The following is a 21,461-nucleotide window of genomic DNA, read 5'->3' as shown; positions in this document are numbered from 1 at the left end:
GCTGCAGCAGCTTTAATAGAACATACTAAGCTCTGAAGTCTGGAATCAAGTAATACCTAGTAAAGAATTATTACCACAGCAAAGCCAGGAAATATTAGAATTCATACTGCTATCATAAGCATTAATTCATTCTACTTATATCATTAATTGGTTGCTTATACAATTGATATTACCTCTACTATTACCATTAACACTATTTTATTAGTTATAAGTTTATTTTAAATGCCATTTATAATTATAACTTAACAGCTCTAATTTTCTTATAGTTCAAAGTAATAATATTATTATCATAAGATTATTTCTATCAATGTCAAGAACATTTCCTATGCAGTTATTCTTTCAAATATTTTTATTAAAGAACTGAAATGTCACACTGTGACAACTGTGAGAGCTGGGATGAAGAATGAATGGCCAATGGCAGAAGATGACTTGGAGCAGCCTGAGCCAGAGTGGCATGGCAAACACTTGGAGCACATTTAAAAGAAACTGAAGTCAAATTACAAGGTACAAAATGTAGCTCACAGAATCAGAATCACAGAATCACAGAATTTTCTAGGTTGGAAGAGACCTCAAGGTCATCGAGTCCAACCTCCAACCTAACGCTAACAGCCCTCCACTAAACCATATCCCTAAGCTCTACATCTAAACGTCTTTTGAAGACTTCCAGGGATGGTGACTCCACCACTTCCCTGGGCAGCCTGTTCCAATGCCTCACAACCCTTTCAGTGAAGAAGTTCTTCCTAACATCTAACCTAAAACTCCCCTGGCTCAACTTAAGCCCATTCCCCCTCGTCCTGTCACCAGGCACGTGGGAGAACAGGCCAACCCCCACCTCGCTACAGCCTCCCTTGAGGTACCTAAAAAGAGCGATAAGGTCACCCCTGAGCCTCCCTGCAAAGTGGATACTAAGGCAAAATTAGTGAATGATTTGACAATGAAGCATTTTTGAAGTTCTCTGGAAAAGTAAAAGAGGTAGACAATGACAACTTACTGCAAACTTTTTTGTTCATTTCCACAGAAGTTTGACAATTTCAGACTGAGAGCCAAACTGAAAAGATGAATGTGAAGCACGGGCTGCTTTTGCATGAACGAAGGGGCACCAGAGCTCAGAAGACAGTAAAACATAAGGAAAGGCAGTTTAAAATGTGGGAAGATTTGATTATATCTCAGAACAAGAGGAACAAAAGCTAGATATGTTTCTCTCAGAGCAGTTGTTCGAGCAGCTGAAACATATAATAGAAAAATCAAGTCAGTAATGATCTTGTATGCACTTTATCAGCTGCTGTTCCATGTTTCAAGAAGAAAATGTGTCTCCAACGGGAGAGGCAAGTCTTAGGTTGTGAAGACAGTATTTTTTTATTTGCTAGCACTTGGTCAGTTCATCATTTATCTTTAAAAATAGACTTCAAAGCCTTTAAAATCTTTAAAAACAGGATGAAGAGAGCCTGTCGAAGGTTGTCCTGAACCAAGATCAACTCCATCTGTTCCAAAGGCATCCTCAGGTGGCAGGGCTGTGTCATAGGCAGTAAGGAGTTGCAAGTAAGTGTGCAAATCACACAGGCTACATATTGCCACAGGTCTATAGCTGTGGAAGATCTATTCAGGGCTTGTATGCTTTTTTCATAAGCCTGTACTACTTTCCATTCCTTTTCCTGTTTCATCCTTACTTCACAGCTTTCCTTTAAGACAATCAGCTGAAACAAACATCAGTTTTGCAGCTGCCCATATATCACATAAACTGCCTGTTGGAGTTGGTGTCAGCAGCCACAGTTTCCCATGGTTTCAGCATTTTTCTGCAAAATGGTAGTAATATTTGGGAAATGGACAGCATATGTTCCCAGAGTTCTTTGTGAAAACAATGGGAGTCTGCTCTGCTTAGGAGTATGAGATTATCCAAGACCATTTGGCTGTTGAGTTTCTTCAGTCTTGAATACATCTGTTGAAAGTTTAGGAAAGAGTGTGAGTCTGTCCAAACCAGCAGAAGAAAATGTATGAAAATGGTCAAGGGAGTTAAATGCCAGACTAGCACCACTTCAGTCACGTCCTTTCTCATGGATTCCAGACAATGTGCTTGTATTGTTCTGGTTCATCCAATATGTGGCATTTCACTTCTGTTATTTTGCAGTCCAGTGGTAGGAAAGGGAGCATGTTCACTTCTTCATATGATATTTGAGTTGTGTTCATTGCAAGTTAGTACTAAAGGAGGCAGAAAGCAGTGCAAGAACCAAAGCTTTCAGAAAGAGGGAATGGCAAGACTATATCATTTCCTCTTTGGATTTGTACAAATGATTTGCTAACTACGTAATGAGGTCTGTTAAGAATTAGGCCGTGTTATTGATATACAGAAGTCTTTAGACTATGTGAAGCTCACATGATACATGTGATACATGTGAAGTTAAATGTTTTTATTTAGAAATAGCAGAAGTTAAAAAACAAAAACATTTAAATAACAGTCTGATAACTCATCTATCATCCGTAAATGGCAGCTACATCCCCGAAATGTGAGTAAGGAAAATCAGAATAATTAATCAGTATGCCTTACTCACAGACTGCAGGCTTCTCCAGATTTGACTTATGACTGCTTGCTTAACTTGCATTAAGGTCTTCCAGCAACATGCATTCATAACTGCAGCACACATATTCACACTCCAAGTAAGCTGTTTTTCTTTTTCATGCTATGAAGTTAATTTACAAAGAAAAGGGAAAGGGTACAAAATACTTTTTTGGAATCCTTAATATTCTGATCAAAATATTATATTGTGTTCTGCAGATTATCAGAAGCAGTGGTGCTCAATTAAATTTGACAGCTATTATAGTGTATGTGATGAAGAAACAAGTTTTTCTTCCTGATTAGGGGAGAAAAACGCAGAAGAGAAATTTGCAAAAATTTTTCAGTCATCTGAATAGTCCTTGAGAAATTTCAGGATAACATTCTTAAATCTTTTACAAAATAAATTCCTTTTAAATATTATCACTTATGAAACATGAAACTCGCAGACTGTATATAAAAATCAATATTCTACCTTCATGTTGTTTCCCGGTGGAGTGAAATTCATTGGAAGAACACCTTAACTTCTGTTTGATGGTGTTCTAATCTTAGTTCAGCCTTTAAGTAAGGAAGAAAATAATGTATCATAGAAATAAACTTCTGAAAAATTTACAGAAAGTGAAATATGACTTTTTCCCCATACCTAGGCACACTCCCAGGAGAAACCAGGGGGATGGGATTGAAAATAATAATGCACAGTGAGCATTGCTGTTTTTGCATGTGTGACTTGTTTAGATACTTGGAGAGGGAAAAAAATGGGAGGGGAGAAAGGCAATAGGAAAATTTGTTTTTCTGAAGTTAAAATTCTGCTATAATGAGAGAAGAAACAACCTGTATTTTTGTCTCCTTTCTCTTCCAAGCCCTTCTGAAATCATGACCTCTAGCTTCTACCTTTTTGTCTTTGTATGCACACTCCTCTATAATTTTGTTTACCATACCTAAAAATACAGAACTTCACAGCTGATGAGTGGCAAACCATCTGTCCTTTTAGAAACTCCTAAGGGAAATGAAAGATGGTTTTGGTTTGAGTCTTATTCAGAACACCTATACAACCTTTCACTACTCTAAAGGAATTTATCGGTGGCCGAAACAGAAGCTGATGGTTTGTAGTACGTATAAATATTTCTCTCTTTTATGGCAATACTTAAAGAGAAACAAGTGAAAAAAATGATGTTGTGCCATGATGCTATAATGCTTGGAATATCTCTGTGCAGGGTGAGGTTATTTTAATAAGAGTACATGATACACCACTCCACAGAAGTTACCAGACTATGCCCAGGAAGAACAAAGGCCTTTGGCTTTTGATGCTGAATAAGAAGAACATCTCTTTTAAATATTTTTCCGCTGTATTTTCCTTATGTATTTTCTTTGACATTTGAGAGAAGATACAGAACAGCTCTATGGAGTATTTTGGTATTTAATATTTGTAGCATTTCTGCAACTTTTAATTGACTTCAGTTAATGCATTTGTTGAGACTTTGTACATTTTTAAGAGGTATGTATTTTCCCAATTCTTTATTTTTGCTTAATAGAAAAAAAAAAACAAAACACAATAGCTTATGAGAAAAATATATGCTCTGTGTTATACAGTCTCTTCACTGTAGGGTGGTTACAGCTCATCTGTACTTTTTTCGTCCCCAGCTACATGGACATAGCAGTAAATGCATCTTCACAGCTCAAATACATCTTCATCACTCACTGCTCTAAACAAAACCTCTTCCAAAATCCATTAAAATAACTCCTTCATGCTGCTGCATACAATTAATTTATTAGGCTTCCTCTGTTTATTCAGAATTATCTCATCTGTTTGTCCTGTGGGGTCTCATATTATTTAACTATAGCCAAAACAATACATTTATTTTAGCTCTTGAATTTAAAGGCTTAAGATAATTTCTTTCAACAGTGGAAGAAAACTTTGCTGCTTCCAGTATTTGATGCCTGTTTCATCTAAGGCAGATGCTTGTAGGCCTGTGAGTAATACTTCCTTTTACTTGAATTCATTTAATTTAGCAGTCTTTCACAGTTACTTAATTCTCCCCAGCTAGTTAATGAACATTCATACTACCAGTAAAAATCTCATATCCATAGTTCCTGAACAATGATACTTGCAGTATTTTTCCCAGCAATACATCACAGTTCAATTAAAGTTTGAATTGACTGAAGTATGGGTTACTCAAACAGCTGTTTGGAAAATATGGGTTTTGAGTAGGGATGGGGATCCTTGGGATCTCAGGGATTGATATTCTCCTTCAGGGGCACCTGTGACATCACCTTCCCACCTGGAAAGCACATTTTCTGTTGGAAAACACTTGCTGAATTTCAGGAAAAAAAAAAAGCTTTCTGCAGTGTCCAGATTTGTGGAATCACTATACCCTTCTGTCAGGATTGCCCTACTATGACACAGCTAAAATCATTCTTTAGCCTAAGTACAGTAAGATAAAAAGTAGTTATTCATATCCTCCAGAGTACTGTGATCACAGTGATCCACATTCATCAAAGTAAACATTGTTAACTGTAAACATCTTAAGTTTTTGGAGAAGAAAAGAGAGAAAAACAAAAGGAAGCTTCTTGTAGTGAGGTTAGATCATAGAATCAGAGTGGCTTGGCTTGGAAGGACCTTAAAGATCACTCATTCCACCTCCCTGCCATGGGCAGGGACACCTCCCACCAGACCAGGTTGCTCAAAGCCCCATCCAGCCTGATCTTGAACATCTCCAGGGATGGGGAGGGCTTCCACAGCTTCTCTGGGCAACCTGCTCCTGTGTCTCACCACCCTCTGAGTAAAGAATTTCCTCCCTGTATCTAATCTAAACCTACTCTCTTTTAGCTTAAATCCATTAACCCTTGTAATATCACTCCGCTCCCTGACACAGAGTCCCTCCCCACCATTCCTGTAGGCCCCCTTTAGGTAATGGAAGGTCTCCCTGGAGCCTTCTCTTCTCCAGGCTGAACATCCCAACTTTCTCAGCTTGTCTTCTCAGGAGAGATACTCCAGCCCTCTGATCATCTTTGTGGCCCTCCTGTGGTCCCGCTCTAACAGGTCCATCCTGTGCAGTTAGCTATCTGCTGGCTTTTCAACTTTCCACATGTTGTGGATTTCCAATCTGCCTTGTGCTATGCTATGAAAAGATTTGCTCTAATGGGCAAAATGTATCAGCTTTTAATAGCCAGTGTTTGTTCTGCTATGGCAACCAGACACATTTAGTCTTTCATTATGAAAATGGTTGTTCTCGTCTATGAGATGGCTTAACTATCCTAAGTCATTTTTTTTCTATGACTTCTGTATTTTCTACAAGTGCTCTGAGGCAGGAACAGGCAATGGAAAGAAGGATGACTTTGCAGCAAGATGTGGTTACACGCAAACCTATTCAGTATCTATTTCCAGGTTAAAAACCAGTCTTTGTAGAAGCATCTAACCAAGCTAATTCTGTGTAGTTCACTACCTGCAGCTAGCTGCAGTTAAGGTCATCAGAAATTGTCTGTCTTGCAGTGACGATGTGATTTCTGGTGGCTGGCTCAGTATGCCTTTTGTAGGCATCCTTCTTTAGAATCACGGGTCTGGTGAGCCTGGGCTTATGCTCAAGAATTCAATGCCAGTGATTTTTCAATTTGGCAGCAAGAACAAGTTGATAAGTTATTCAGGTTCTTTCACCTTTAAGTTCTTAAGAGCAAACTGTGTTTCCTAATATGTGTTTTACCTATTACATTATTTCTTATATCTGTCTTACTGCATTTCTTGTACCTCCCAACCCTCTTTCACTCAGCAGGCACTCTTCTTCAAAGTAGTTTTGTTCACTTAGGTCTCCTTGATCATGTGTAATATGTCATTTATTGTACACCATTGGTCTTTTGACAGATCTCCTTATGGTAGTTTTTATCTTCTTGTTTTTAAGTTAACCTCTCACATGCAAGAGAGCAGCTGAGCTGAGACACTATGAGGCTGTCTTGAGCCTGCAGCTCAAGCAGAATATTGCAGGGCAGCAGGATGGGAAGAGGAGCAGTATATACTGTTGTTGTTGATACCACATATAGCCATTTGTTCAGTCCAGCTTGCCAGTGACTTCCAACAAGACTTCCAAGACTTCCCACAGCATATTGTGTGTGTGGCGGCACTTCCTCCTTTAGATCAGGAAGAGGAGCTTGTAGAGCACAATTTACAAATCCTAGCTGCAACTGGAAAAAAAACAGCATTTGTACTTGTTTAGAATTTAGCTTCAGAAGTAAAACAACCATTCTTGGTTTGTATATTAAACTGCTCATATAAATGGACATTAGTTGTCATGTAAATTATATAATAACATTACACTCCTCTTAGGAAAATGGCCTGAGGATTTAAATACAGCTTGGGCAGTTGCACTATCTCCAATAACCTGAAGAGAACCTAATTTCAAAACTTAGATTTATTGTAGAGTCTTGCTTTCCTCTGCGTGTTAATCTATTTCCAGTGTAGTTCTACAGTATGCAGTTTGGCTCTTCTGCAACAAAATTGCATGCAATTCTTCTGGCTGATCTTAATCATATGTTTGGGAATCAATTATTTTAAAGTAAAAGAAAACAATCTTTTGATAGAATTTGTAAGATGAATAAGTTCCCATTTTGTACCTATTATTTTGGAGTTCAGTATTGTACTTCACTTACATTAGTAGCTATTAAAAGCTGTAGTTTTAACAAAGCATGTTTCCTCAGAACTTTATGAATTTGCATCCAAGATTCCTTTGGCCTTTGGTATGTCTTCCTTGCTCCACAGTTTACGGGGAAGAATCTCTGCATGTGAAATCCCAGGAAAAAGGACCAAAGAATGCAGTTATTTATTTATTTTATTTTTTTCCCTGCATAGATATTTACAATAATTTCACTATTATTTTAGCTGTTATTATATCATGTCCAAATTGGCTAAAACGTTGTTAACATTTTGTTACATACTGCCAGGCTTATGCTGTTTCTTGCTTGCATTTGCACATTTCACACTGTTGCAAGAACTAACCATATAAAAAGATCCCTTTTGCTAGAGTGAAATGAGGACTGCAGAGGAGAAATGAGTGGTTGCAAAATGGACATTGAATTCTGGACCCCTTGGGTAACTTTGCTTAAAATAGGTTTGCAGGTTCTGAAGTATTGTTTTCAAAAGCTCAAAGCTATTTTCCGGAAATCAGAGAATAATAATGAAGTGCAGAACTTGAAGAGTTACCAATTGTAGATGACAAACAGCTGTCACTTTCTACATACCCTGCTGAATTTGACCCACATCTTAGTTTCTGCATGGTAGTTACCATATGAAGTGTTAAGTTTATTTTACTCTTACTCCCTAGGGAATATCACAATGAAAACTGGTGACTTGAAGCTTTCTGCCACTTTTGAAGTGCAGCTAAGACTCTAAGACAAAGTTTGAGAGGGGATACACACAGAGAGGTATATATTGCATTTCTCCAGAAGTGGGAGGAAACTTTTGAACCTCATTTAAGTGGTTTTAACTATATATATATATATATATTACTTAATAGCATCTCATGTGAAAAAAGAAAAATCACCCTTTATGGAAGATCATTTCTGATGCTTGCCTTTTTATAGAAGTCATGGTTCAAAGTGATTCAGTGAATAGCTTCTGTCTATGTATATGTACATTTCCAAACACTTGATGCCTCAGATTCCTGAGGAGTCCCTAGGAGCTAGTTTTGACGGACCCATACAGACAAATATGATGAAAATGTAGCTTTTGTTCTTTAATTGAGACTTCTTTCACATGCTCCGTGGGAGAATTGTTCTGCAGCCTCATGTGGTTAGAGAGAATTGTAGTTTTCCTCTGTGCAGAGAATCATTGTAAGGAACCTCAGCTATTCCATTACTGGAATAAAGTACTTTTGTACTTGTACTTATGTCATTCCTGACAGACGCCTGTCGATCCTGATCTGAAAGACCTTTAGCGATTAAGATTTCACACCCACACTATCCCACTCTTCTGCTGTTCTTAGCAGTTGAGATATTTTCTGAATATCTAATTAGAATCTCCTTTGCAGAAGTCCACTACTTATTTCTCTATTTGGACAGAGGAAATGATACAGAATTTGCATACTTTGACTTCAGTTAAGATTTTGAAAGGAAAAAAAATTAAAAATGACTTTGAGAAAGGTATGAAAAAATGAAATTCAGCAGAAACAAGTGAGAAGAAATCCCATGCAGGAATAATCAACAACATAAGGACGGTATCAGTGGAAGTGGGTTTCTAGCATTTATGCAGAAAAACATATAGGAGGTTATAGAGGATGATGAAACACTGTGAAACAGCAGTGTCAGGATACTGTGAAGAGAGATAAACATCAAGCTGGGAAGTATAAACAGACATTAACTAACTGCTATGTAGTACATAGTAAGGGAAAACTGGTGCACTGTGTTCTGTTAGAAAAGGTATGTTTTCAAAAAAACATGTAAAGTAATTAATGGAAGCTCAGATGATAAAAATGGAAAGAAGCTAATGTGTGGTATATGTAATCTGAAAAGGTTAAGCAAATTGGGAAATCCTAGCTTAAAGAAGAAGATGCTCAAGAGGAAGATGACGGCCTTCATGAAATAGGTTAAGCAGCATTGCAAAGGGAGAATCTATAAAATCATTTGAAGAGCTTGTAGTTATCTTCTTATCATTTTCTAGCAGATTTTGCATCAGGAATCAGTCATATATCAAGAGTGTCAGGACACAGTCTGAGGTCTACTCGCCATTCTTAACATATGCATGGATGTGCTTTAAGGGTGCCCTCAGAGTAGGCAATACTTAGGCAAGTCCATCTTCATTTGGACATCTATAAACTTAGTCCCCATGTGTCCTCAGACATTTCCTATGATCTTCCCTAAGTTCTGAAACTTAAGTTCTCCCCTAAGTTCTTAAGTAGGTTGCTATCAAGGGCATTAGGTTGTTGATTGGATCATACTGACACGAATTTGATTATTGATTACTGATTGTTGATTATTGATTATTTTTCTGTGTGAATAGTTTCTTGCTCCCAGAAAATGTGACCATGGCCTTACTATAATGAACAGCTTTTAATAGCACTTGACCAGATAGAGCCACTGAGGCAAAAGCTCATCGCCTTTAATACAAACTAGCAAGTGCACATGCATTATTATCCCACTATAATGATAAACAAAGTGTCCGTAATACACATGTTCACATGCTCAAAGTCAAACTGTGATGAGGTTTGTATCTTCTGTATCCTATGCTGTCAGCACAATAGGGTATATGTGGGACATGGGACATGATATTCTTTGATCCTTTGTCTGTGGATGGCATGCCATAGGAGAAAAAAGGCCCTTCATCTTAGATAAAAACATAATTTTTCAGTTAGGACCTCAGTATACTTGTTCTCTATACTATTTTACTGTTTCTAGAACAGCTGCAAATGAAATAAGGAAAAAAAAAACACTGTCATTTTGTAGAAGAAAGACTGAAGAATGTATTAGGGATTAATTTCAGCAATTAATTTTTATACTTAAGAGTTAATGATAGCTAACTGAACATTTTGTTGATTGAAGATAAACATTGTAATAACTAAATGTCTGTTGACCCTTTTTCATTTTAAAGCAATGACATAACTCTACTTCCAGATGCAGCTCCTCAACAACTAAAATTTGTTTCCTTTAGATATTTCCCAGATGGTCAAGCTACTGAGGAGATACTAAAGATATTAAAGATATTAAAAATCAGATATTTGAATTAAACCTTAGAAATCAGAACTGGAAGGAGTCTAGAAAGACTATACTATTCATTCCCATGTGCATGCTTCATGTCAATGCTGTGAATAATTCTGATAAATTGAGTGAAATTTCTCATGTGAGTAAATAAAAGGATACATGTCTGCAGGTCTGTGACCTCATTTAAAAAAATTTAAATTGTAATTTTTGATTTTGCTTAACTTCTGTAAGGGGTTGATTTGGGGACCTCTGAATTGGTCAATGGTTTAAAAGCCCAAAATTGCACATATTTACCAGACAAAAAGGGTTCTCACCCAGAAAACAAACAAACAAACAAACAAACAAACAAAAAATTCAAATAGTAGTGTTATGGATTTTAATAATAAGTATTAGTATTAGTACAACTACACATGCAAGGCAGGAGTATGGGATGATGACACCGGTTGTTGTTGTTATTGCATAGACTTACAGTGGTATTTGTTTGATACTAATTTGTTATTATCTTTTTTTTTTTTTTTTTTTTTTTCTTAAAGTAACAAATAATATTACTTCTGAAACAGTAGCTGAAGTTATTTTAAAAGCATTATTTTTAGTCATTGACAAAGCAATACTTGAGCAAATATACTTGAGCAATACAAAGCAAAACAGATGATTTGTAAGCTAAGCAGATACTGCATAATTACAAACCTCAGAAGAAATGCTGTCTCAAGCATGGAAATTCTCTCTTCCTCTTTTAAAAATAATTGCACTTGGGAGAGGTATTGTAGCCAACAGAATTAATTTTTATTGCAGTCTCCCCTCCCCAGGAAAGTGCCAGATTCACACTGAACCAACCTGAAAGTGGAAATGAGCAGTGTGATGACTTGAACCTGGAAGCTGCAGTCATAGCTTGGAAAAAGAGAAGTCAAGGAAGGGCAAGGCAGAGGTCAGAATTTGAAACTACTGTCTTTCGTGGGCAGTGTCATAACAAAAGTGCTACAACACATTAAGAGCAGTGTGTTTTTTAGGGCAAGATTTATCTGCTTGGAAGCTTGCAAATATTTCCCAGTTATTCAGCTGGATAATTATTTCCATATGTTTATTGCTTTTATGGCAAAGTCAGCTCTAAACCAAGTGGGAATTGCCATCATGAACTCCTTTGATGTTATGCTTTCATCTAACAGCTCTAGATTTAAGCTACTATAAACACCAGTCTCTGTGTAAAGAGCTATATATTTTTAGAATGCATTCACCTTCCTCAAATCTTTGAAGCAGAGTTAATAGTTAGTATCTACTGTTTCTGTTCTATGACATGCTTAATCTCAGGTGTAGATTGCAAGTCTATCAAAAGCAGTAACATGTTTTGTGAAACTTTCTTAGAGGTCTTATAAACCATATGTCAATCTGTCAGCTCTCTAGGTTGTCTTAATATTTGTCAAAAGATCAGACAAATAATGTCAAAATAAATAAATACCCTCAAAACAAAAAACATGAATACAAAGAAAACAAAAACAAACAAATAAAAAACAACTCCCCCCCAAAAACAAAACAAAACAAAACAAAACAAAACACAGATCTAGGCTATTCTGGTGACATTGACCATCATAGGAAATTAATTCCTATTTTGCATAATGTGAGACTGTCCAGAAACAGCAGGTGCATTTCAGTGAGGTTTTCCAGGATTTGAATGATGTACAAATTTCTTCTGCCTTCCAATTTGCATAAAACCATTGTTAGGCTGTCTCCATTCCAACCTCAGCAGAGTGCTTCATGTTGCCTCTGAAATGCAGGATCTTTTTTGCCTGTAAGGACATATTCTCCCTCTTCTCTCCATCATCTGGTCCTTAACACATTCAACCTATTGAATTCTTGAAACCTCTTTGACAGCTTGCACTACCTCAATGGCTGTTCTTCCAGCCTGAATTGTTGCGTGTCCTCAAATATTTATTTATATATGCATATTTAGAGATAAAAATACAAGAGTTCAAATAAGAGACCGATCATAACACAAAATGATATTATGATATTATCAAAACAGTGCAACAATTCACAGAACTAAACAATTATAAAAAACCTCCAAATGTGGGAAAAGAGTTCCACTCCTTTCTAGTGTTACCAAAATGCCTGGAGACAGTTCAGAAGTCCTTAGTCATACAGCTCACATAAATTAACAAATCTGTGGAATTGGGCTAAAATATGGGACAAAAATCTGTGTTATTAATATACAACTAAAGCAATATTAAGAACAAATATTTTTAAACCACTTTGATTCATTGCAATCGTAAACTAAAATCATGGACATTTGAGTATGATGTATATTATTCTGCTTTCTCTGTATCCAATGGAATAAGATAACATTTTGATAAGGTGATAAAATACAATATCAGAAAGTTATAATGCCACCATGTATATTAGTTCAGCTGTATTTAGATAACTTAAGGAAAAAAAAAAAGGGGGGGGAGACAAATGAAAAATCACATATGCATGTACAAAACCATGTTAAATTTATCCCATGGCCAAATTGTAAAGTGTTGGAATTGCTAAAGCTATTCAGAAATTAACAAATATGTAAGGTAATAGTGGGACATGGTTACTTCTGAGTAGGTGTTTTCTTTATGTTGAGGTAATAACTCTAATAGCATTAATGTCTTTAATGGTCTACCTTGTATCATCAAGAAATTAAGAAGTCCATCTACACAGTTTAAATTGGTAGCAGAAACTGGCTTATTTTTCTCTATATCTTCCTATTAGACAGTTGAAAACAAGAAAATCTCTCCCTTGCTATCTCTTCTCTTAAGAGAATCCAGTTCTCTCAGTCTCTTAGTCTCTCACAGTTCTCTCTGTCTCTTCTCACATGCCACATGGCATGCCCCTCCATTATACTTATACAGGATTGTTAAGTGCCCAAAGCACCCAAACAAGTTGCCCAGAGAGGTTGTTAAATCTCCACCTGGTAATGGCCCCGAACAACCTGATCTTGAACCTGCTTGGAGCATGAACCTGCTTGCATTAGATGAACTTCTGAAGTCCCTTCTAGCCTAGAACATTATTCTGCGATTTATTTTTTCATAGTTTTAATGAAAATTTGTATACTTGTTATATTTTTAATTTCATCTAAAAAGATTGGCTGTATTGATATATTTTAATTTTTCTCATTTTAGCAATAGAGAAAGTTTAGAAGAAAATATAAACACTTTACAAATATAGCATGTAAAATTATACAGTCTCCAAAAGTTTGTTTGGTTTAACGTAAATCTAAAACTTAACTTTACTATCCATGAACTACAGAAGGCCTGTTTTATTATGGTGTATGGAAAAATAGTCCCTAAATGAATTCATACTAATTGTGTTTTTCATAATAAATATGTTAACAGAGAGCACGTGTTTATGTATTACAGCTGAATATATACCTGTCATAGACAATGGAGTTCTGCTCTGAGGCTGAGTTGCCCATCTGCTGAGCCACATCCAGAACACTGAAAGAAGGAGAAATCAGTAAAGCAGGTATATTTATGAAATATATACAAACACATACACATGAACGTATACATACATGTCATCTATTCAACCTGGAATTGAGTCTACCAACCAGCCTTCTACCCAAATTCTCTTTCCAGAATCCTTACTGCTATACCAAAGGCTGATTGTTAAAACCAATTCTGCCTCTACAGACATCTTTGCATAACCCACAGATGTTTTCCTAAGACTACCACATGCTCAGGTAGTGGGGCAAGACTTGGAAGGTTATGTGTAACAGCACCACCTGGTGAAATGTGTTTAAAATCTACATAAGACAGTACTAGCAGACAGGCAGTATCTATATTTCTGATTATAAAATCCAGCTGGGCACATAGCTTCTTGAGAGAAAGTATTATGATTCCTGTTCTGTGACAACGACTTTTAGAACTTGTCTTTACCAAAGCAGCTATTTTTGTTTTCTGTGTGAAGTTGATTACTCCCACCTATACATAGCACCATGTAATTCTCCGTTCCTATCAGAATCCTACTTTTTCATATCATGTCTCTAATTTCTTAAGTTTTATTTTCCATTCAAATATACCTGAGTCCTCTTCCAACTTGATCTCACTTGCAGATCTGATAAACCTATTCTCTTACCTCATCCCCAGGCTATGCATGAAAATATACAGAAACAGATTTAGGACAGACTTGTACAACATCTTCCTAGATCACTCCACTCATTTAAACATTGGTCTCGTGGTACAGAATTTATAATCTGTACCAATTCTGCACTCATTCAATAATAATTTAATCTCTCTTCCCCCACCCCCCTTCCCCCACCTCCCCCCGGTTTGCATATGAGAATATCATGTGAGATGGTGTTAACAATCTTACTCAACCTTCTTCTTTCTTGAAAGTCTGTTACCCTGACATGGACAGAAAATCGGTATCATCAATATCCAGTGCCAAGGATGAAACTAAATCAGGCCTAGCTGATCTGAAAACATCTGTTCTGTCCAGATATTCCCTCTGTATTAGAGGGGTGGACTCATTTTTTTTTTAATTATTTTTGTAGCCATCTGATTGCAACTGATCTTGAAAAAAATAATACATAACCATTAAGCCTCTCCACAGGACATGCCATAGCATCCCTTCATATTCAGTAGATCTTTAGTTTTGATTTTACAACTCAAGTAATCAAAAACTCATTTCTTATTACAGATCCTACTGTGTGTTTCTTATACTTCATTCGCTCTTCTTCTGCTTTTTCTTTAGAGACGGGTGTGGAAAGAGAGCACAATGGATGTTCTGCAATACAAATCTAGTGTTAAAGCAAAATTGAAGAATGAACAGAAATTTTCTAACTCAAGAATGAGAAACCAGGTCCATCCTTCCAAGAATAGTTGACTGGGACTGACACTTGGCAACTTGATGCCACTGCTGAATGTCTGTTCTTGTGCTTACTCTGATCTCTACACATATCATTAGGTCTTGCTTGTTATGTATTTCTTCTAGACCAAGAAGCGGCATATAACTTTTCTTAGGGCCATTTAAACATTATAAAAGTATTGCTTTCTACACTGTTCTTAGCAATAGGGCCATCAGTACATGAAATGTACTCCAATATTAAATTAATCTATAAATTTTCATGACAATTTTTGGAAGCTAAGCAGTTACTTCCCGGAAATGATACAATTTTACAAATCTATAGCAAATCTAGAATTGCACCACTTCATTTTGGGCTCCAACTAAAGCTGTTAGCCACAAACATGGGAATGTTCTTCTGAAAATGATTTTTTTTTTTTTTTTTTTTTTTTCCCTGAGATGAGCTGTACTGATCCAAAGAATGTTCAAGCTTACTGCCTTTTCCTAGAAGTGGCAGCCATATCAAAACACCGGGAAGACAGAACCTTTACATCATCTATCCACCTATGATCTATGTAATATACAACTCTCAACACTTGTCTATCTGACTTCATGGCAAAATTCTGTTTCTGTCAACATGTTAATGACATGTTGACATGCATTAAGTTGCACGTGTTACTCTTTTACAGTCCAGCTGACTGGATGACTCTTGGTCTATAATTCACACTGCTGTGCATTTTGACTTTTTTTTCTTTTCCCTGATACTTTGCACATTTTTTCTGCATGCCTTCTTATGTGGTTATTTGGCACTAGTCTACAACTTAATTTTTCTCTGTTCCAAGTTAGCAAACCATTCACACAATACATCTGTCTCACTTTTTTGGATAGAATAAATGCTCCAAGCATAATAAGGCTTTCTTCTGAAATTCTGGCTTAACTGTTCCTTTGCTATTATGCTAATCTCCAACTTTTCTTAAACATGACATGCTTTGTAGATCACAAGTCTGTAAAGCCAACACACTGATGGAGAACGTATGCCCCATATATTGGTTTGTTATGTTATGTAAGATACTCCAAATTACTTTATATGTTACTGTTTCTTGTGAATACAGATAAATACCTGAGGCACAGCTAAAGCTTTCAGCCTTTGCTCTGGCATTTTCATCACTTGATTTTTCATCTTTGTGATTGTATTAATGCTATTGTCTTGCTTATAATAACAGTAACAATGTTATGATAATCATATCCCCTGTATAAGCAAAGTGAAGCAATATTTTCAGTAATAAAACAAAGTAAAGCAATTATTTATAGATGAGGGAAGAGGAAAAGGCTACCTCTGGCAAAAATGGCAGTGAATATTTTAAATTAGGAATGACTGTCTTATAAGGAGAATATATTTACCCAGATGGGATTTCAGTCAGGATAAATATTAAGACTGAGCTAAACTCTCTGGTTTCAATCCTCATGTATCCTGGAAAACCGAAATAACAAGTTTTATTCTCAGGCTGAAGACATCACATACTTTATTTTTAATTTTCTTTCATGCAAAGCCAGGAATCAGTGACAACATTCAAAGCGTCTGAAGACCTTCAAACTTGGTCATACTTATTGTGGTTCCTTCCTTCCCATGCATAATTTCCTCTGGCAGTAAAGAGGTCCTCTGTGTTATAGGAAGCCTTGTCTTTTTTATCCACTGGCACCATATCATATATTACTTATACTTTTACTCACCCTTACAATTTATCTGCTACTAAACCTTCACCTTGGTTTTCAATGTCGGACAGCATACAGTGATAATCAGAATAAATTCTTTGGCATTTTCATAAATTCCAGGCTCACTTAGCAGCTCCTTAAACTATTAGGTATTTAGCAAATCTTCTATTACAACATTAGCTAAATGATAATGTAATAAATACTTTCAGTGTGTTAGAGAGGGAAGGATCATGAGTTAATGCAAATCCTCTATGATCTGCATTGTTAATGTGCTTTAAGTCAGAGATGAGAGGAAGGGAGAGCGAAGAGTGTGAGAGTGTTATCAGGGAACTAACACAGATGATTCCTTTAACAGAGATTATATTGCTTACACTGTGTTTCTGCTTTTATATCTATAAAATGGTGATGTCTTTTTCCCCAATTTTTTCTGCATTTTTAACTAATCTATTTAAAGAATTTGACATAAGCAGAAGAATGGATTCAGTTACTTCTTCCAATTTAATTTCCGTGTTCCTCTAATTTGCATGGCATTTGCATCTCACAAATGTTCTTTTTCTGCAATTCTCTTTTGCACTATCATCCCACCTGTTGGAAAGTTCTCAGAGTGTGCCCTTACCATTGGAAATTCCACATTTTCAATCTGTAATGAATGGCAGTGATCACCAAGAGCATATTCTCAGACAGTAACCAGAATAGCCTTATGCATCATCCATGCATGTAAAATGCTCCAGTATTTCATAGGAATCCAAATGAATGAAGCTGTTTGCCAAGGAATGTTCTGATGGTTTATAAATTGAGTGATACTTAATATAGAAGTTACTTAAGTCCATTTGTAGCATTCATACAGATGGCTTTTTACTTTTTTTTCTGAAATCCATATGGCTGAAAGAAAGCACAAAGACAAAGTAGAGTCACTTTTCTTTTGATCTGATTAGTCCTATAGACCACATCCCTAGGAATGCTGAGCATCCCCGCGGGAACAGCCTGCATAAAGGTGATGTTCTTCAGCAGCTTTGACAACTGTGGGACTTATTTCAGTTGGAGCTATCAGTATTTAGACAGCCTCAGGAGCTGACCCAACAATAATAAAAGAATGACCTTATTTCTAAATCATAGTTTCTAGTAGTAATTACGTAATTTAAGTTGTTTTGCCTTTAACTGTTTTTTCACACTTACAAGTTGCTGGCATAATGGTAAGGCTAATATTTTTTGTGCTTTTTTTTTTTTTTCATCATTATCAATGTCTTCCTTTTTTATAGAAGAAAGACTGTTCTTGTTGTGTTGTAACTGTGCTTATGTCATTTCCATATAGAAATCTGATTAAAGGAATATCTGATACAATATTTTCTTGGATGACACAGTCTCTTCTTAACTGTCAAGAAGTCATCTGGTCAGCTTCAAAGTCAGATCATTTTCAGCTTCTAGATGGGTTTGCAGTTGTTAAATAAGAACTGTTCTTTTGTTCTGATTCACCAGTTAATTAATTGATAATTCTCTAGCAAAAGTGCAAGAAAGAAAGAGACTGGTTTTGTAGCTCAATTTCAAATGATGCATATGTACTACTACTGTATTTAGCTACCACTTTTATACGGCGGAAGCAATCAAACTGGGCCTTTGAATCAGAGTACTGGGTGGCTGAAAACTTAAATTGAATCCCTTGATCTGTTTGTTTAAAAGATATCTGTTTTCTATTACCAGTCCTAATGACTATTTCCTCCAGGATTTCTGAAACACTTTAGAAACTAAATTATAATAGCAGGAGTGTTGCAATGTATGCAGATTCCTGCTGTCCAAGATGAGAAAGCTCTGAAATGGGTTTAGGGAAAGAGCTAGGGCATGATGTTGTGATAATTCCCTCCAAGCCTCTTAATAAAAATCCTGCTGAGTAGGATAAGAGGTCCATCTGATCCTGGTTACCTGTCTCCAACAGTGTCCAATAGTGAATGCTTAGCATTATCCACAGAAGTTCATGATGGAGAACCAAGACCACATACACATGAGGATCCAAGGCACGAACTTACTGGTAGTCTAATGATGTGACAGTCTAATGAAATATAACAACCAATTATTGTTATTGTTATTGTTATTGTTTGTTGTTGTTGTTGTTATTGTTATTTAGACCAGTTACAACAATGCTACCATTTAATCCAATTCTCTTAATTCTCTTAAAGGTCATTAGTAATACAATAAAGTCTACAAACCAGTATCTGCCCTTTAATCTCTCACCCTTCCAATGAATTGTTACATTACATTTTCAGCAGCCTGCATTTTTGGAAAGAGGACTACGATGCTGAAGGTTCATTAGCAGACTTGGGTTTGCCCAGAGTTATTTTTTCAGTGCCATGTTTCCTGATTCACCAGGCTTAGTTATGCTATAGTTACTTAGGTTTGCTTTGCCATGATTTCTTGCCATGATTTCTTCATAAACAGAAGAACTACACAGTTGCATAAAACTACACAAAACTTAAGCTAAAACAAGTTAGTTAACATCATAGATAAAACAAGCTTAAAACTACAGGACAGGCAACACACACCTGGCAGCAGAGAAATTTTGCTGTTACAGCTGAGACAACCTAGATAGTAGTGACCTGACCTCAGAACAAAAACTTTTCACATAATTTTTTGCACCTATACTTAAAAACAACTTAAAATACCAGAGGCAGGGCCATAAGTTTACAGTAGCAAGGTGGATAGAAATTTGACAAATGTGTTGATGCCTCCTCTCACTCCCCAGTCAGCCTTCAGTAGATTCCACCAGCAGATTTCCTCCATCATCCCACAACCTTGTGAAGTTACTGTCTGAACCCTTGGAAAGATCTAGCATTCATGGCCTCCTTCAATAAAGAGTTCCACACCTTGCTTATGCACAATATAAAGAAATAACTCATTTAAACTCAGGACAATTTCTGCAGGCTGCATGTAACATTCAGGTACCTTAAAGGAGGCTGTAGTGAGGTGGGGGTTGGTCTGTTCTCCCACGTGCCTGATGACAGGACGAGGGGGAATGGGCTTAAGTTGCGCCAGGGGAGTTTTAGGTTGGATCTTAGGAAGAACTTCTTTACCGAAAGGGTTGTTAGACATTGGAACAGGCTGCCCAGGGAAGTGGTGGAGTCACCATCCCTGAAGGTCTTTAAAAGACGTTTAGATGTAGAGCTTAGGGATATGGTTTAGTGGGGACTGTTAGTGTTAGGTCAGAGGTTGGACCCAATGATCTTGAGGTCTCTTCCAACCTAGAAATTCTGTGATTCTGTGATTCTGTGATAAATTCTGCAGCTTTTGATTCAGACTGGAGAACTGCTGTAAATGAAGCATGTGTGCCTAAAAAGGTTTTCTAGTTCTCCCTACTGAATCCTATTAGTCTAATAAAGTCAACAGGGTTAAGATCAAATAGGGTCTGTGAAAGTATAATATGTTTAAGCCCTGGTTTTCTTTAAACATCAGGTTGTACCATACCCTCTGTGTTTCTACAGCACCAAAAATCATTAGTCTTTGGAAAAAAATGATGCAAATCATTATTTCCTACCAACCCTGTGAATTTCATAATTAAAGGGACACTTGCATAGCTACTTCAGGGGCAGTGGCAGAAAAACAGTTTCCTAGCTTAATTAGGTATTGATAGCAGGCAAAACAAGTACTGATCTCCCTACAACCTCATAATGTATTGCCATGACCTTTCATAATCAAAATACTTGTGCAGCTTTTATGGATTTTATTTTTTTTTTTCCCCAAGCAGTCAGTGAGTGGAACATGTTTAATTTAAAATGGATCAACTTTTCACAGATTCAGACAACTACTGTTTATCTCTTCTGTTTAAGATTTACAACTATAGTCCAACAATAGAAACAGGATTTCATAGCCTGTGTCAGGAATCATTGCAATAGTTCTTTTTTTTTTTTTTTTTTTCCCACCCCTCCACCCCCTACTTTTCCTTCCCCCCTCCCCCCCCCTTTTCTTTTCTTTTCTTTTCTTTTCTTTTCTTTTCTTTTCTTTTCTTTTCTTTTCTTTTCTTTTCTTTTCTTTTCTTTTCTTTTCTTTTCTTTTCTTTTCTTTTCTTTTCTTTTCTTTTCTTTTCTTTTCTTTTCTTTTCTTTTCTTTTCTTTTCTTTTCTTTTCTTTTAAATTAGGCATGTTATCATTCTCCATTCCTTTGGATGTTTTCCGATTTACAAGCCAACATAATCATTTTATGAAGTATTTGCATTACATTTGTTCCTCTTGCTTTTAGTACTTCAGACTGACAATTATGAACACTTCATGCTTTGCTCCTGGGAATTATGATTACATTTTGAAATTTGTACTTGTACTTAAACTTAGACATAAAAATGTTATCCTTCCTGAAATATCTCAGCTGCCTAGAAAATGGCCAGTTTTTGTTTTGTTTTGTTTTATCTGCTTCACTGTGAAGGAGCTCTCTAAAGTACTTGCTTAATTGTTTTATAATTGAATATCATTTGTAACACAAAGATTTCTAATTTCGTTCTTTATTAGATTACCTTATAATTCTTACATTTTCCTCCATAAATTGATAATTTTCCAAAATAGTCCTACACCACTGCCTCAGTTGTCTCTGGGTATTCTCTGCTGAGTCATGAAAGAATTTTCTTGTATTTCTTTATCAGTGTATTGCCTTTTTTTTGAGTTTGCTGCTTAACACAAGACTGATGCTGGGTCTTCATATTTCTACATTCTGTGGCTCTTTTTACCCTATTTTTAAAAGT

The 21,461-nt window shown here is 36.3% G+C and overlaps 1 long non-coding RNA gene across 1 annotated transcript; it reads left to right on the top strand.

Annotated features, from left to right (window-relative positions):
- The first annotated feature begins 230 nt into the window (after positions 1-230).
- LOC311433103 lies at positions 231-13,712 on the top strand. The gene is made up of 4 exons (XR_014690569.1): positions 231-504; positions 1,019-1,325; positions 1,434-1,539; positions 13,606-13,712. It is a non-coding gene; the product is annotated as an uncharacterized lncRNA (long non-coding RNA).
- Positions 13,713-21,461: the final 7,749 nt, after the last annotated feature.

Source organism: Aythya ferina (genome assembly GCF_964211825.1).
Source record: "Aythya ferina genome assembly, chromosome: 2".
NCBI lineage: Eukaryota > Metazoa > Chordata > Aves > Anseriformes > Anatidae > Aythya > Aythya ferina.
The sequence above is the reverse complement of the archived record's forward strand: the minus strand, read 5'-3'. Positions and strand labels throughout refer to the sequence as shown.